This window comes from Leucoraja erinacea, chromosome 10 (assembly GCF_028641065.1).
Source record: "Leucoraja erinacea ecotype New England chromosome 10, Leri_hhj_1, whole genome shotgun sequence".
NCBI lineage: Eukaryota > Metazoa > Chordata > Chondrichthyes > Rajiformes > Rajidae > Leucoraja > Leucoraja erinaceus.
Genome location: NC_073386.1, coordinates 53572074 through 53589290, shown reverse-complemented (window position 1 = coordinate 53589290; position 17217 = coordinate 53572074). Strand labels below are relative to the sequence as shown.

At 44.8% G+C, this 17217-nt stretch overlaps 1 long non-coding RNA gene across 1 annotated transcript in view; it reads right to left on the bottom strand.

The window, feature by feature from the left end:
- Nucleotides 1–428: 428 nt before the first annotated feature.
- Nucleotides 429–17217, bottom strand: part of LOC129701224 (uncharacterized) — a 94095-nt gene continuing 77306 nt past the window's right edge. The window contains exons 2-3 of the long non-coding RNA XR_008724169.1: nt 10531–10632; nt 429–4495 (exon numbers count right to left, since the gene is read on the bottom strand). This is a non-coding gene — a long non-coding RNA (uncharacterized LOC129701224). The remainder of the gene's footprint in view (nt 4496–10530; nt 10633–17217) is intronic.

Below are 17217 nucleotides of genomic sequence, written 5' to 3'. Positions count from 1 at the left end.
ATTGCTAGAAAAAGGTCTTTCAGCCCAACTCATCCTTGCTGACCAAAATGCCCCTAAATGTTGTCAATGTACTTGCCTCAAATACCTCCTCTGGCATCTCCTTCCATATACCTACCACCTTCTGTGTGAAAAAAATATAGAATTATACAGCATGGCAACAGGCCCTTTGACCCAACTTGCCCATGCCGACCAACACGTATGCATGCAGGTACAGCAGGCAGTGAAGAAAGTGAATGGCATGTTGGCCTTCATAACAAGAGGAGTTGAGTATAGGAGCAAAGAGGTCCTTCTGCAGTGGGACAGGGCCCTAGTGAGACCACACCTGGAGTATTGTGTGCAGTTTTGGTCACCAAATTTGAGGAAGGACATTCTTGCTATTGGAGTGCAGCATTGGTTCACGAGATGGCTGGGATGGCGGGACTGTCATTTGATGATAGAATGGAACGGCTGGGCTTGTATACTCTGGAATTTAGAAGGATGAGTGAGGATCTTATTGAAACATCTTATTGGACACACTAGAAGCAGGAAACATGTTCCTGATGTTGGAGGAGTCCAGAAGCAGAGGCCACATTTTACGAATAAGGGGTAAGCCATTTAGAACGGAGATGAGGAGAAACGTTTTCACAAGGAGGGTTTTGAATCTGTGAAATTCTCTGCTTCGGAAGGCAGTGCAGGCCAATTCTCTGGATGCTTTCAAGAGAGAGATAGATAGAGCTCTTAAAGATAGCAGAGTCAAGGGATATGGAGAGGAGGCAGGAACGGGATACTGATTGTGGATGATCAGCCATGATCACAGTAAATGGCGGTGCTGGCTCGAAGGGCCGAATGGCCCACTCCTGCACCTATTGTCTCGTGTCTATGCCCCATCTATTTGCCCATGTTTGGACCATATTCCTCAAACCCTTTCCTATCCATGTACCTGTCCAAATGTCTTTTAAATCTTGTTGTTGTACCTGCCGCAACCATCTCCTTTGGCAGCCAGAGAACCTAGTTCTCCAGATTCTCCTAGCCCAAGGAAAAAAGACAGTGTCTATTCCCCTCATGATTTTATACACCTCTTATAAGATCAGTTCTTTATTTCTGTTTGATGTGTGTCACATCAGGCAGCAATTAAATAGTGCTGGGCTCTATAAATATATTCTTCTTGAATTCTTTGAAGAGGTTACTAGGGAAATTGATGAGGGTAATGCAGTGGATGTTGTCTATATGGACTTTAGTAAGGCCTTTGACAAGGTTCCTCATGGAAAGTTGGTTAAGAAGGTTCAATTGTTGGGTATTCATGCAGGAGTAGCAAGATGGATTCAACAGTGGCTGAATGGGAGATGCCAGAGAGTAATGGTGGATGGCTGTTTTTCAGGTTGGAGGCCAGTGACTAGTGGGGTGCCTCAGGGATCTGTGTTTGGTCCACTGTTGTTTGTCATGTACATCAATGATCTGGATGAAGGTGTGGTAAATTGGATTAGTAAGTATGCAGATGATACTAAGATAGGTGGTGTTGTGGATAATGAAGTAGATTTCCAAAATCTATAGAGGGATTTAGGCCATTTGGAAGAATGGGCTGAAAGATGGCAGATGGAATTTAATGCTGATAAGTGTGAGGTGCTACATCTTGGCAGGACAAATCAAAATAGGACGTACATGGTAAATGGTAGCGAATTGATGAATGCAGTTGAACAGGGGGATCTAGGAATAACTGTGCATAATTCCCTGAAGGTGGAATCTCATGTAGATAGGGTGGTAAAGAAAGCTTTTGGTATGCTAGCATTTATAAATCAGAGCATTGAGTATAAAAGTTGGGATGTAATGTTAATATTGTACAAGACATTGGTGAAACCAAATCTGGAGTATGGTGTACAATTTTGGTCGCCTAATTATAGGAAGGATGTCAACAAAAATAGAGAGAGTACAGAGGAGATTTACTAGAATGTTGCCTGGGTTTCAGCAACTAAGTTACAGAGAAAGGTTGAATAAGTTAGGTCTTTATTCTTTGGAGTGCAGAAGGTTAAGGGGGGACTTGATAGAGGTCTTTAAAATGATGAGAGGGATAGACAGAGTTGACCTGGATAAGCTTTTCCCATTGAGAGTAGGGAAGATTCAAACAAGAGAACATGACTTCAGAATTAAGGGACAGAAGTTTAGGGGTAACATGAGGGGGAACTTCTTTACTCAGAGAGTGGTAGCTGTGTGGAATGAGCTTCCAGTGGAAGTGGTGGAGGCAGGTTCGATTTTATCATTTAAAAATAAATTGGATAGGTATATGGATGGGAAAGGAATGGAGGGTTATGGTCTGAGTGCAGGTAGATGGGACTATGTGAAAATAAGTGTTCGGCACGGACTTGTAGGGCCGAGATGGCCTGTTTCCGTGCTGTAATTGTTATATGGTTATATGGTTAGTTTGAGACACATGTCGCCAACATATTTGGGAAAGATGAAAAAGGCAATTCCTTAATGAGCCTGTAGCAGGCAGCATCTGGGGAGGAAATGGACAAACGACATTTTGGTTCGGGAACCTTCTTCAGTCTTGATCCAATATGGCACCGTTGCAATCCCTCCACAGATGCTGCCTGGCCCGTTCAGTTGCTCCAGTAGTTTAGTTTTAGTTTTAGTTTTAGTGATACAGCATAGAAACAGGCCCACTGAGTCCACACTGACCAGCAATCAACTAAATACCAGTTTAGACTTTAGAGATACAGCACAGAAACAAACACTTTGGCCCTCCAAGTCCACGAACAGTGATCACCTACACTAACACAAGGGACAATTTTATAACTTACCAAAGCCAATTAACCTATAAACCTGTTGGCATTTGGAGTGTGAGAGGAAACTGGAGCATCCGGAGAAAACCCACGCAATCACAGGGAGAACGTACAAACTCCATACAGACAGCGTCTATAGTTAGGATCGAACCCGGGTGTTTGGCGCTGCGAGGCAACAGCTCTACCGCTGTGCCACAGTGCCGCTGATGGCTGGTTACAGATTTCCAGAGAAGTGTCAAGCGTTACCTTGGTGCGGGCCGAGAGCAGATATCACATTATGTGCAGGTGAGGCCAGTAATCTGTTTGAGTATAGCATTCTCATTAAATTATTCTCTGTGCACAAACACTGAGTGCAGAGATATTGATATAACAAATTGTAAAAACCGAAGACTGTCTAATTATAATTCACACAGTTCCAGAGCCCCTGCACAAGCTATGCTTTCGAAGTCTTCTTCATCAAGTAAACACAGACAACATCTTGCTCACGAACATGGAACTGTTTCAGCAGACACTGACACAATCTGCTTCATGAATTTAGACGTCAGAGATACAGCACAGAATCAGGCCCTTCAGCCCACACCAACCAGTGATCACCCATTCACTAGCTCTATCACACACTCTAGGGGCTATTAACAGAAACCAACTCACCTACAAATGACACTAAAGCATCTGCCTCCACCATCATCCCCCTCTCTGTGTAAAAGAAAACTTGCCCCGCACATCTCCTTTAAACTCTGGAATAAACCCTGGTGCAGAACTAATTTTAGTTCAGTTTAGGGATACAGCAGGCAAGAGGCCTTTAGGCCGACCGAGTCCGCGCCGACCAGTAATCACCACGTACTGTAACACTATCCTACACACTCAGGACAATTTACAATTTTTCTGCCTTGGGCAATTAACCTACAAACCTGTAGGTCTTTAGAAGAAGATTCAAGATTCAAGATTCAAGAGAGTTTATTGTCATGTGTCCCTGATAGGACAATTAAATTCTTGCTTTGCTTCAGCACAACAGAACATAGTAGGCATTGACTACAAAACAGATCAGTGTGTCCATATACCACAATATAAATATATACACACATGAATAAATAAACTGATGAAGTGCAAATAAACAGATAATAGGCTATTAATGTTCAGAGTTTTGTCCAAGCCAAGTTTAATAGTCTGATGGCTGTGGGGAAGTAGCTATTCCTGAACCTGGTTGTTGCAGTCTTCAAGCTCCTGTATCTTCTACCTGAAGGTAGCGGGGAGATGAGTGTGTGGCCAGGATGGTGTGGGTTCTTGATGATACTGCCAGCCTTTTTGACGCAGTGACAGCAATAGATCCCCTCGATGGAAGGGAGGTCAGGGCCGATGATGGACTGGGCAGTGTTTACTACTTTTTGTAGTCTTTTCCGCTCCTGGGCACTCAAGTTGACGAATCAAGCCATGATGCAACCGATCAGCATGCTCTTGACTGTGCACCTGTAGAAGTTATAGGGAGTCCTCCATGACAAACCGACTCCCCGTAATCTTCTCAGGAAGTAGAGGGCCTGTTTCCACGCTGTATGACTATGACTTCAGAACTTTATTCTGATTCATTCATTTCTTGGATTGTGATTTTGCATTAATATACCAAGACTGCTTTGTGTTTTTTTTCCAAAGCATGCAATTTTTGCATGGCTTCAGTCTCTACATATTCATATATTCAGAATCACTGAGCTGATGAGGATGTTTACAGTAATAGCCTCCAGTACCCGCTGTAGAAAAAAAGGAACTGTAGATGCTGATTAATAAACAAAAGGACACAAAGAGTCTGAAGAAGAGTCTCGACCTGAAACTTCACCTATCAATGTTCTCCAGAGAAGCTGCCTGACCCGTTGAGTTACTCCAGCACTGAGAGTCATTGGGCCTGGAAATTCAGCAGCTCATAACACTTGCTAAAATGGTGTAGATTAGTTTGGCTCAGGGTCACTGGGCAATAATTGTTGTGTACCCACAGAGTGATACAGCGTGGAAATAGGCCGCTCGGCCCAACTTATCTGCACCAACCAAAATGCCCCATCTGCCTGTGTTTGGCCCACATCCCTCTAAACTTGTCCAATCCACGTACCTGGCTAAATGTTTTCCAAACATTGCGATAGTACCTGCCTCAACTACCTCTTCTGGCAGCTACTACAGGCAGGTACTACAACAACATCTAAAATATAGTTAGACAAGTACATGGATACGAAAGGTTTAGAGGGATATATGGGTCAAATGTGGACAGGTGGGCCGTGTATATGGGTGATCTTTGCTGGTATGGGCATGTTGGGCCAAAGGGCCTGCATCCATGCTGTTTGACTCTATCCCTCTCATCTTAAACCCATGGCCTCTGGTGCTTGATTCCCCTACCTTGGTTAAAGCAGTCTGTGATTGATCCCCCACCCTGGTTTAGGCAGTCTGTGCATTCACCCTGTCTATTCCCTATGAGTTTATACACCTCTATTGGGTTTGGCAACAGGTCCATCCAAGACCGCATGAAATTGCGGAGAATTGTGGACGCAGCCCAGACCATCGCGCAAACTAATGTTCCTTCCACTAACTCCATCTACACCTCATGCTGCCCCGGCAAGGCCACCAGCATAATCAAGGACGAGTCGCACACCTGCAGATTCAGGGTCAGTTTCTTCCCAGCTGTTATCAGGCCACTGAACCATCCTACCAACAACTAGAGAGTAGTGCTGAACTATTATTTACCTCATTGGAGACCCTCAGACTATTTTACTTCGAAGTCACGTGAGTGACTACGTGAAGAACCCCGCCAGGACGCATGCATGCCATATCGCTACACGCATTGCGAAACAGTCAGGCGGGGTGGAACGACGGTCCCCCATAGCGGCAGTTTTAAAAGCCGGAACCTGCAGGTAAGAGATACTCTTTTTTGTTGTTCCCATACTGTTTTACAGGTGGAGAGTCAATGGACAAGTCCAAGAAGACAACGAGGACTGCGACAAATCTGGCGGGGGAGGCCCGCGGAGTGGCGGGCAGCCAGCAGCGGCCAGCAGCACATGAATCACCCGTAATGGGAACAGCTGTGCCCGACTTCGCCTCCGCACTGGCCAGATCCACTCCGCGGCCAGGCGGTAAGGCAAAACAAAAAACCAACAAAGTCGTTGACCCAGATGAGTCCGACTTAGAGCAGCCGCGAGCGGCCAGCGACCGTGAGCGCTGGAGCCGGATGGAGCGGTGTGTGGAGCAGTTGCTCCAACGTGACAGGCTCCGGGAGATGGAGTCTAGTCACTGTGGGCTCTATGTAAAACCCACAGCAGCACCTCTTGTAGGGCTGCACAGTGCATCTCCCTCGTCAGAGGGGAGTACTGGAGGTCAGTTCTGGGCTGATCCTGAAGAGGGGTTTGCAGAAGAGAAATCAAGTGTGCAAGGGGTACAGGAACGTGAAAATCTACTGGACATGGTGTCCAACTTCATACAGCCAGACCAGACTGGCCAAAACCTGGAACAAAAACTAGCTGCCAGTATAGATTATATGTCCTTTAACCAGCTACAGGAACAGGCTGTATTGGACACCACGGCAAGACACTTGGCACCGGGTAACTGTATATCCCTGAATGTTCCTGTTGTAAATAATTGCATATGGAAACATATCGGAGCAGGAGTTAGAGGCATGGATGTCAAACTCCAAAAGGTACTAAAGCTCCTAACAGCGGGAATAACAGCTTTCGCCCGCACAGTAGATGAGAAGGACATGTCGCAGGACCAACAGGATGCACTGGCACTGCTTTGCAACACACAATATGAAATAAACAGCATCAGGAAGAGTGCCATCCGACCTGCTCTAAACCCGAAATTCGCAGTCTGTGCAAACCTGGAAACATAAAACCACCAATTTTACTATTTGGAGGTAACCTATCGAAGCAAGTCAAGGAGCTCAATGAGGAGGCAAAAACCCTGGGGCTCATAAAAGCGACTTCATCAAAAACCTACTACGGCCATAAACAGCACCCTTACGCACCCACCAGTAGAACAAGACAAACTGGTGAAAGCTCAAAGGTCCGGTACACCGAACACGAGTCTTTTTTAGGCCATGGCCCAGGCCGGCCTTCTTGGAAGATACGCAAACCTCCAACATCAACCCAACCACAAACCCAGACACCGGCGCCTCAACATCAACGAAGGATTTACAAAAAGAAGTAAACCTGCCACTGGTAACTATGGAGGTAGGTGGGTCTGGTTCCTTACAAATTGCAGGGAGCATGGAGGTTGGGGGGAGATTACACTTCTTTCTGGATCCATGGAGTATGTTAACTACCGGCACTTATATTTTAAGCAGTATCCAGGGATATACCATAGAATTTATACACAAATACAGCCCTCCAGTTCAGCATGTACCGAACCGAATGTTCGTACTTTCAGGTAAAGAAAAATCAGAAGCGCATGCTGAACTGGAGCGGCTTTACGCAAAAGAGGGTAATTGAAAAATCCCAACACGAATCACTAGAATTCGTGTCCAATATCTTTACCAAAAATAAAAAAGATGGTGGTTGTCGCATCATCATAGATTTGACCAAATTGAATACATTTGTACAATATATTCATTTTAAAATGGAAACCTTTGTTACTGCAAAACAATTGATTTCCAAAGGTTACTTCATGGCTAGCATTGATTTAAAAGATGCTTACTATTCAGTGCCTATACGAGGTGACCACAAAATTCAACTGGATGGGACAGCTCTGGCAATATAGAGCGCTGCCAAATGGGTTCACATCAGCCGCCAGGCTGTTCACAAAAATTTTGAAACCAGCCCTAGCATTTCTACGGAAACAAAAACACATGGTCATGGCATATCTAGATGACATACTTATTGTGGGCAAAACTTTGGAATTAGCCAAACAAACCGTAACAGCCACAAAACAGTTATTTGAAAAACTGGGGTTTATTATCCATCCAGTTAAATCTAAATTAACGCCTTCCACTACTATGGACTATTTGGGGTTCACCATTGACTCAGTTCACATGTCGGTGACTTTGCCAAAGGGAAAGGCTATAGACTTAATAGAGGCTTGCAATAACCTCATTGACATCAGTAAACCGTCCATCAGATTGGTAGCAAAAGTAATTGGCAAAATGGTGGCTGCTTTTCCAGCCACACAATTCGGACCTTTATATTACCAAAATTTACAGAGAGCAAAAATACGAGCACTCAAAATTAATGCTGGTCATTTTGACAGACCAATGAAGCTACCAATCAAAGCTATAATGGAACTAAAATGGTGGAAAGATAACATTCGGCTTTGTTTCAATCCAATCATTATCAGCAACCCTTCTATGGTGCTACAAACTGATGCCAGTGCACTTGGTTGGGGTGCCACCAATTCCATCTCCAGCTGTGGAGGTAGATGGACTGCACAGGAGGCATCATTATTACAAACACTGGGCATAAACTACCTGGAAATGTTGGGTGCATTCCATGGCCTAAAGTCATATTGTTCTGGGTTATATCACCAGCATGTTAGACTACAGATTGACAATATAGGTATCATATATCAACCACATGGGTGGAAACAAATCGACATCATGTGACAATCTGGCTAATACAATTTGGCAATGGTGTGTCCATAGACATATTTGGATATCAGCTACTTACCTACCGGGTAAACTAAATTCAGTGGCAGACACCAGGTCACGCAAATTTAATGAAAACACCGAATGGATGTTGAATAAAAAAGTATTTGCTGATATTACAGCACAATATGGAACACCAGATATCGATCTATTCGCATCCAGGCTTAATCACCAGTTATCAAACTATGTTTCGTGGGAACCAGACCCTGGGGCAGCGGCGACAGATGCATTTTCGCTGCATTGGGGGAAATTGTTTATTTATGCATTCCCTCCTTTCTGCCTCATCAGTCGGGTATTAAGGAAAATACAGCAAGACTCTGCGTCTGGTATTTTGGTAGTACCCGATTGGCCTACTCAACCATGGTTCCCTGTGATACTCAACATGGTATTAGAACCATGTATCACCATCCCGAATAGACCAGATTTATTGGTTCATCCCGTAACAAGGGATAGCCACCCATGTCATAACTATATGAACTTATTAATTTGTAGAGTCTAAAAGTACCTCTACTACAGCTGGGACTGACGGACCGAACAGTGAACATAATTTCGGCGGCCCACAGACAGTCCACCAAAAAACAGTATCTGGTCTATATCAGGAAATGGGAGATGTATTGTCACAGAAACAGCATCACCTACAGATTAATGAACATCCCGTCTGTTCTGGAATTCCTGGCAGGCCTCCATTATGATGAGGGGCTCAGTTATAGTGCCATCAACTGCGCCAGAAGTGCCCTATCAACTTATCTATGGCAAGGAACAGAGCGTCATTCTGTTGGGACTCACCCCCTGGTAACAAAACTTATGAGGGGAATTTTTAATACCAATCCCCCAAGAACCAGGTACTCCCAAATATGGGATGTGAGTATTGTCCTGACGATGCTAAGGAATTGGTCTCCAGCAACAGCTCTGTCCCTACATAAACTGACACTGAAAACAGTCATGCTAATGGCTTTGGTCACGGCACAAAGGGTACAGTTGTTACATAAATTAAGACTGGACAACATGACTTCTTCATCTGGAAATATTACGTTTCATATTTATGAATTAGTTAAGCTGAACAGACAGGGATCAGCAGGCCTCAATATAGAATTTAGGTCTTACCCAACAGATGATCGTCTCTGTATAGTAAGACATTTGTTGTTATACATGGAGAACATGAAAATCATCAGAGGCAATAAGAAGACTTTTAATCAGCCACAAGCAACCACACAAAAAAGTGATGGTCCAGACCATCTCAAGATGGCTGAAACAGGTTCTAACACAGTCTGGGGTGGATACTAATATTTTTAAATCTCATTCCACCAGGGCTGCAGCTACATCGGCAGCTATGCAGTTAGATGTACCAATGGACCAAATCCTCAAGACAGCAGGATGGTCAGGGGAAAAAACATTACAACTATTTTATCATAAACCAGTCATTAAACCTGGAACGTTTGCAGAAACAATTTAAAGTTCTGTAATTTAATTTACCGCATAAATAGGGGCTATAATTTGGTGTTAATAAATTTTTCATGGGTTTCAATGTCGGATTCATGCCTAAATTATGTTGACACAATTCCTCCCACAGTCATTAAGGCAGATGTGATGCATGGACTCGTTTCCACGGCATGAAGTCACTGAGCTTTGAAATTTTCAAGCAGTCACTCACGTGACTCCGAAGTAAAATAGTAAGATTAAACGAGAACTTACCAGTTCGAAGTTTGATCGTTATTTTATGAGGAGTACGTTGAGGGAATACTTGCCCTCCGCTCCCACCCATGATCATATACTCAACTGGTATTTCTTCTCTAATCTTACTATGTTCAGTCATTACAGTTATCTGTGATTTCACACCGTTGCTTTGAAGAATGACACGCATGCATCCTAGTGGGTTCTTCACATATTCCCTCAATGTACTCCTCATAAAATAACGATCAAACTTCGAACTGGTCAGTTCTCGTTTAATCTTACTATTTTTGATCGGATTTTACTGGCTTTATCTGGCACCAAATGTTCACGTTATGCTCTTTATCCTGTATCTGGACAATGTGAATGGCTCGATTATAATCATATATTGTCATTCCACTGTTGGGTTAGCACGCTACAAAAGCTTTTCAGTGTAGTACCTTAGTACACATTGACAATAAATTAAATTAAAAACTAAAACAATACAAAAAAATTAAAAATTACCTCCCATCCTCCTGCGCTCCAAGGAATAGAGTCCCAGCCTACCCAACCTCTCCCTGTAGCTCAGGCTCTCGAGTCCTGGCAACATCCTTGTGAATCTTCACTCTGTGGAGTGACAGAGGAACAAAGAGTGTCATGAAGGGCAAAGACATTTGTTTCATTAAAGGCATTAAGAATAAAACATGAACCTTCTCTCTTGAGCTGCGAGGGGTAAAGTTTACCTCGTGACTCTGAATAAAAGCGTGCAGAATATTCAGTCGTGCTCGCTTTCCATCTCACACCTGGATATCACATTCTTCAGAGTCCTTCAAATGTGGGGGGAAGCAACTTTTTGTAATTATGCCCAATGTAAAGCAGCCAGGTACAGAAGAGGTTGAATTACATCTTAAGCAGAGACAATCGCGCTTGGATCGTCACTTGAGGTCTTGCCCTATATTTCCTGTAACTAATTTGCACTTCAACATTTCCTCTTGCGAGTACAGCGGAGGTAAAATAATACTTTCTCGCTATCCCTCTGGCCTTTCTTCCAACCAGAATAAAATGTGTTTTCTGGCGACTTTAATGCAATAATATTTGTCAGTCTGCATTGTGGAAAATCCGACTGACATTTAGGTCACACAACTTCGTGACGAAGAGTTATTTGTTCAAAGGCACATAATTAGTGCCACACAACATTTGCACATAAGGGAACAGCTTTCTCCACGGTGCATGCATTTAATAAAAGCAACCAAATTGAAGGAATTAAAGAAAATGAAAATCTGTTATCAGCTGCCATGTATCCTTTCACACAATATTTCAGTGTTAATAAAGCAGGCAGTAATTTAGTTTAGATTAGAGATACGGCTTGGAAACAGGCCCTTCAGCCCACTGAGTCCATGCCGACCAGTGACCAGCACGAGCACTATCCTACACACTAGGAGATAATTTACAATTTTTATCAAAGCAAATTAACCTGCAAACCTGCACGTCTTTGGAGTGTGGGAGGAAACGAGCACCTGGAGGAAACCCAAACGGTCACAGGGAGAATGTACAAATTTCCTACAGACAGCACCTGTAGTCAGGATCGAACCCGGGTCTCTGGTGCTGTACAGCAGCAGCTCCACCACTGTGCCACAGTACCGTCCCTTGTACTGCTGACGGCACTACAATCTATATCAAGGACCTCCAATCTTTGGTCTTTGGTCTGCATAAGTTACTGACTTGCTTTGGAGAGGGCGGCACGGTGGCGCAGCGGTAGAGTTGCTGCCACGCAACGCCAGAGACCCGGGCTCAATCCTGACTACGGGTGCTGTCCGTGCAGAGTTTGTACGTTCTCCCTCGGTTTTCTCTGGGGGCTCCGGTTTCCTCCCACAAATGCCAAAGACGATTATAAATTGTCTCCTAGTGTGTAGGATAGTGCTCGTGTACGGGGTGATCGCTGGTCGGCACGGACTCAGTGGGCCGAAGGGCCTGTTTCCCAGCTGTATCTTGAAACTCATCTAAATTTAATTGGCTTCTGTAAATTGTCCCTGGATTATTTGACAGGTTGTTTGGTGGGTGTTTGCTGATAGGCGCAGACTCGGTGGGCCGGAGGGCCGGTTCTCATGCCATATTTCTCAACTAAGCTAAGGATACAGAAGAGGTTTACCAGAAGGCAGACTGGATGAGAGGTATTGGTTGCAAGGAGAGGATGGACTAACTTGGATTGTCTGCTCTAGAATGCCGGAGGCTGAGGGGTATCAAATTATTGAGGCATTGATCGGGTATACCATCAGGACTTATTTTCCAGCGCAGAAATGTCAAGGACTAGAGGGCACAGCATTGTTGAGATGGCAGGTACACAAAAAGCTGGAGAAACTCAGCGGGCGCAGCAGCATCTATGGAGCGAAGGAAATAGGCAACGTTTCGGGCCGAAACCCTTCTTCAGACTGATCGGGGGTGGGGGGGGGGGGGCGGGGACAAGAAAGGAAAAAGGAGGAGGAGCCCGAAGGCTGGGGGATGGGAGGAGACAGCAGGGGGACTGAGGAAGGGGAGGAGACAGCAAGGACTAACAAAATTGGGAGAATTCGATGTTCATGCCCCCAGGATGCAGACTCCCCAAGCGGAATATGAGGTGCTGTTCCTCCAATTTCCGGTGCTGCTCGCTGTGGCCATGGAGGAGACCCAGGACAGAGAGGTCGGAGACGGAGTGGGAGGGGGAGTTGAAGTGCTGAGCCACCGGGAGGTCAGCTTGGTTATTGCAGACCGAGCGGAGGTGTTCGGCGAAACGATCGCCCAACCTCTGCTTGGTCTCACCGATATAGATCTGCTGACATCTAGAGCAGCGGACGCAATAGATGAGGTTGGAGGAGTTGCAGGTGAACCTCTGTCGCACCTGGAACGACTGCTTGGGTCCTTGAACGGAGTCGAGGAGGGAGGTAAAGGGACAAGTCTTGCATCTCTTGCGGAGTGCAAGGGAAAGTGCCCGGGGCAAGACACTTCACCTACCTTTGCCTGTGTGTAAAATGTAATGTAATTATGTGAAGCACTTTGGGGTCAATGCAAGTTGACAAATAATGTGCTATATAAATAAGATTATTATTATTATTATTATCTCTTGCGGTTGCAAGGGAAAGTGCCCGGGGAGGGGGGGTGGTACGAGAGGGAAGGGAAGAATTGACAAGGGAGTTATGGAGGAAGCGGTCTTTGCGGAAGGCAGATATGGGGGGAGATGGGAAGATGTGGCGAGTGGTGGGGTCACGTTGGAGGTGGCGAAACTGACGGAGGATTACTTTTTGTTTGTGACGGCTGGTGGGGTGAAAGGTGAGGACTAGGGGGACTCTGCCCTTGTTGCGAGTGGGGGGATGGGGAGAGAGAGCAGTGTTGCGGGGTATAGAAGAGACCCTGGTGCGAGCCTCATCTGTGGTGGAGGAGGGGAACCCCCGTTCCCTGAATAATGAGGACATTTCAGATGTCCTGGTGTGGAACGCCTCATCCATGGAGCAGATGCGGCATAGACGGAGGAATTGGGAGTAGGGGATGGAGTCCTTACAGGAAGCAGGGTGGGAAGACCTGTAGTCCAGATAGCCGTGGGAGTCAGTGAGATGGGCATTGTTTAAAGGTGAGTGGGGCAAGTTTTTTTTACACAGTGGGTGGTGAGTGCCTGGATCGTGCTGCTAGGGGTGGTAGTGGAGGCAGATAGTATAATGGCATTTCAGAGCCTTTTACATAGAACATGCAGGGAATGGATGGATATGGATCACGTGCAGGCAGAGGAGATTAGTTTATCTTGGGGTTGTGTTCAGCACTGACGTTTGCCTATTCCTGTGTTGTATTGTTTGGTGTCAATGAATAAGCATTTTTTCAGGATGGAATACTGAATGAAACAACAGACTAACCCCTCTAGTCATAAAATCATAAGTGATAGGAGTAGAATTAGGCCATTCGGCCCATCAAGTCTATTCCGCCATTCCATCATGGCTGATCTATCTCTGCCTTAAATATATCCACTGACTGCTTCCACAAGCCTTCTGTGGCAAAGAATTCCGCAGTTTCACCACCCTCTGACTGAAGATATTCCTCCTCATCTCCTTCTTAAAATAACTTTAATTAAGTCCTTTAATTCTGATGCTATGACCTCTAAGTCTTAGACTCTCCCACGAGTGGAAACATCCTCTCCACATCCACTCCATCCAAGCCTTTCACTATTTTGTACGTTTCAGTGAGGTCCCTCCTCATTCTCCTGAACTCCAGCGAGTACAGTCCCAGTGCCGTCAGCCAATCAGGGTCAGGGAATAAATAGATGAGGATCACATCACTAAATACCTGGCATGTGTGGTTGCCTTAATCACGCTATATTTGTTCAGGTTAGTACTCTGAAATTCTCTTGCCACATGAAAAACAGATGGCAGATTACAAATAAAAACAAAATGCAGGAATAAAACTCAGCAGGTCAGGCAGCATCTGTGGAAATAGAAGCAATCAATGTTTTGGGTCTGCGACTCAAGTTCTGTCGAAGAGTTTACAGACTCAAAACCTTGTCCTGACCCAAAAGCTGTCTTTTAGTTCAGTTTAGTTTGTTATTATGGTCACGTGTACCGCTGAATAGCATGCAGCAAAAGCTTTTTTTGCTGCATGCTATTCAGGCAGTGAAAAGACTATACATGATTGCAGTCAAGCAGTCAACAGTGTTCAGATGCAGGATAAAGGGAATAACGTTTAGTGCAAGATAAAGTCTAATAAAGTCCGATTGAAGATAGTCCGAGGGTCTCCAATGAGGTAGATGGTAGCTCATGGTCGCTCTCTAGTTGTTGCAGGTGGATGGTTCAGTTGCCTGATAACAGCTGGGAATAACTATCCCTGAATCTGGAGGTGTCAATTTTCAAATTTCTGTACTTCTTGCCGGAAGAGGGGGGGGGAAGGGGGGGGGTGGATAATGAGTGGCTGGGGTGAGACTCATCCATGATTATGCTTGTGCTCCTACCGAAATGTACACAAAATGCTGGAATAACTCAGTGGAATAAGCAGCATGTCTGGAGAGAAGGAATGGGTTATGTTTCAGGTCGGGACCCTTCTTCAGACCCTTCTCCGACCCGAAAGGTCGCCCATTCCTTCTCCCCAGAGAAGCTGCCTGTCCCGCTGCGTTACTCCAGCATTTTGTGTCTACCTTCGATTTAAAACAGCATCTGCAGTTCTCTCCGACAAAGCGTGAGGTGTAGATGGAGTCAAGGGAAGGGAGGTTGTTCTGCGTGATGGTCTGGGCTACATCACCAACCCTCTGTAATTTCTTGTGATCTTGGATAGGGCTGTTCACAAACCATCTTGCGGGTCTTGGATAGGGCTGTTCACAAAATCTCCCAATGGAGGTGTGAAGGTACAGCCACCTCTATCTTCTCAGATGGTGCCTGGTAATACCACTACTATGGGAAGAGGCTGAGAATCCTTTCGGCATCCTTGCCAATATTCATCCCTCAATTAACTTCTGAAACATTTAATGTGACCATTTATTTTATTGCTGTTTACTATGAACAAATTGCTTAACTTGCCACAGGAATTACTACCCACTTCAAAAGCAGTCAAGCTTATTAGGGAAAAATGCATCGCAAATATAATAACCACTTATTATATGGGCTTCACGACCTCTTTAGTCAAATCCACACACATTAAGACAATCAAAAAGAACACTGAGCAAAATAAATTGTGAAACCAAATGTGATTCAGCCATGGCCAATTCAGGAAGTCAATGATAGTTTTATGTTATGGAAAGGGACTGACAATTGGGATAATTGCTAGGAATTGGAGTGAGCACAAGGATTGGCAGAGTTTTAGGAAATGAAGAGTATACTACACAAGAATATCAAAACGACTGCTTATGATTGGAACAAGAAAGTGGGAGACAATTGGTCACTTTCAGCTTAGCCAATTGTTAGTAACAGGGTGGATCTCTAAATGTTTACAATTTTAAAAGACACGTTAAAAGGCAAAACGGCGTTCCCGGGTTTGCCGATGGTTCAAAGCTAGGGGAAAAAGTGAAGAGGATGCAGGAAAAAAAATTGGTGAAGGAATATAGTGAAGTTACGCGAGTGAATAAGGTGGAGATAATATGGGGAAACGTGATGTTAACCTATTTTATGGTTAGGTTGAGTGCACAGTCTTTTACACAGGGTAAGGAAATCGAGAGCCTGAGGACATAGGTTTAAGGTGAGAGGGGCGAAATTTAATATGAACCTGAGGGGTAACTTTTTCATTCATAGGATGGTGGGTACGAGCTGCCAGAGAAGGTAGTTGAGACAGGTACTATAACAGCATTTAAAAGATACTTGGACAGATACATGGATAGGAAGGGTATGGGCCAAACGTGGGCAGGTGCGGCTGGTGTCCATGGGGTATCTTGGTCAACATGGATGAGTTGGGCTGAAGGGCCTGTTTCCATGCTATATGACTATGACTTTCATAGGGGGAACTGTAACTTTTTCTTGTGTATCAAAGGCAAGTAAACACCAGATAATGGAAATCAGAGATATACACAAGAATGCTGAAAATAATTGGCAGGACAGGCAGAATTTGGGGAGGGAGAAAAACAAAGTTACTGCTGTTTAACAGGCACTTTGATAGGCACATGGGGGTGCAGGGAATAGAGAGATATGGATCATGCGCAGGTAGAAGGAATCAGTTTAACTTGGCTACATGTCCGGCACAAATACTGTGGGCTGAAGGGCCTGTTCCTGTGCTGTACTGTTAATTTAGTTTAGAGATACAGCGTGGAAACAGGCCCTTTCGGCCCACTGGATCCGCACCAACCAGCGATCCCCGCATATTAACACTATCCTATACCCATTAGGGCCAATTTTTACATTAACCAAGCCAATTAACCTACAAACCTTTGGAGTGTGGGAGGAAACCAAAGATCATGGGGAGAATGTACAAACTCTGCACCCTTAATCGAGATCTAACTTGGGTCTTCGGCGCGGCATTCGCCGTAAGGCAGCAACTCTACAGCTGCGCCACCGCGACCGCCCGCACTATGTTCTTTTCACAGGTTAAGACCCCATCAGCATATCATTAACCTGAAGCTCTAACTCTGAGGTTTCACCCTCCACAGACGCTGCCTGACTTGCAGAGTATATTCAGGATCCTGCTCTTATTTTGTTTTATTGTGTGTGGTTACGGTGAAGTGGGTTATGAGATGCAGGTAGAAAACTTGCAGTTCCAGCAAGCAATAAGCAAGTGAAT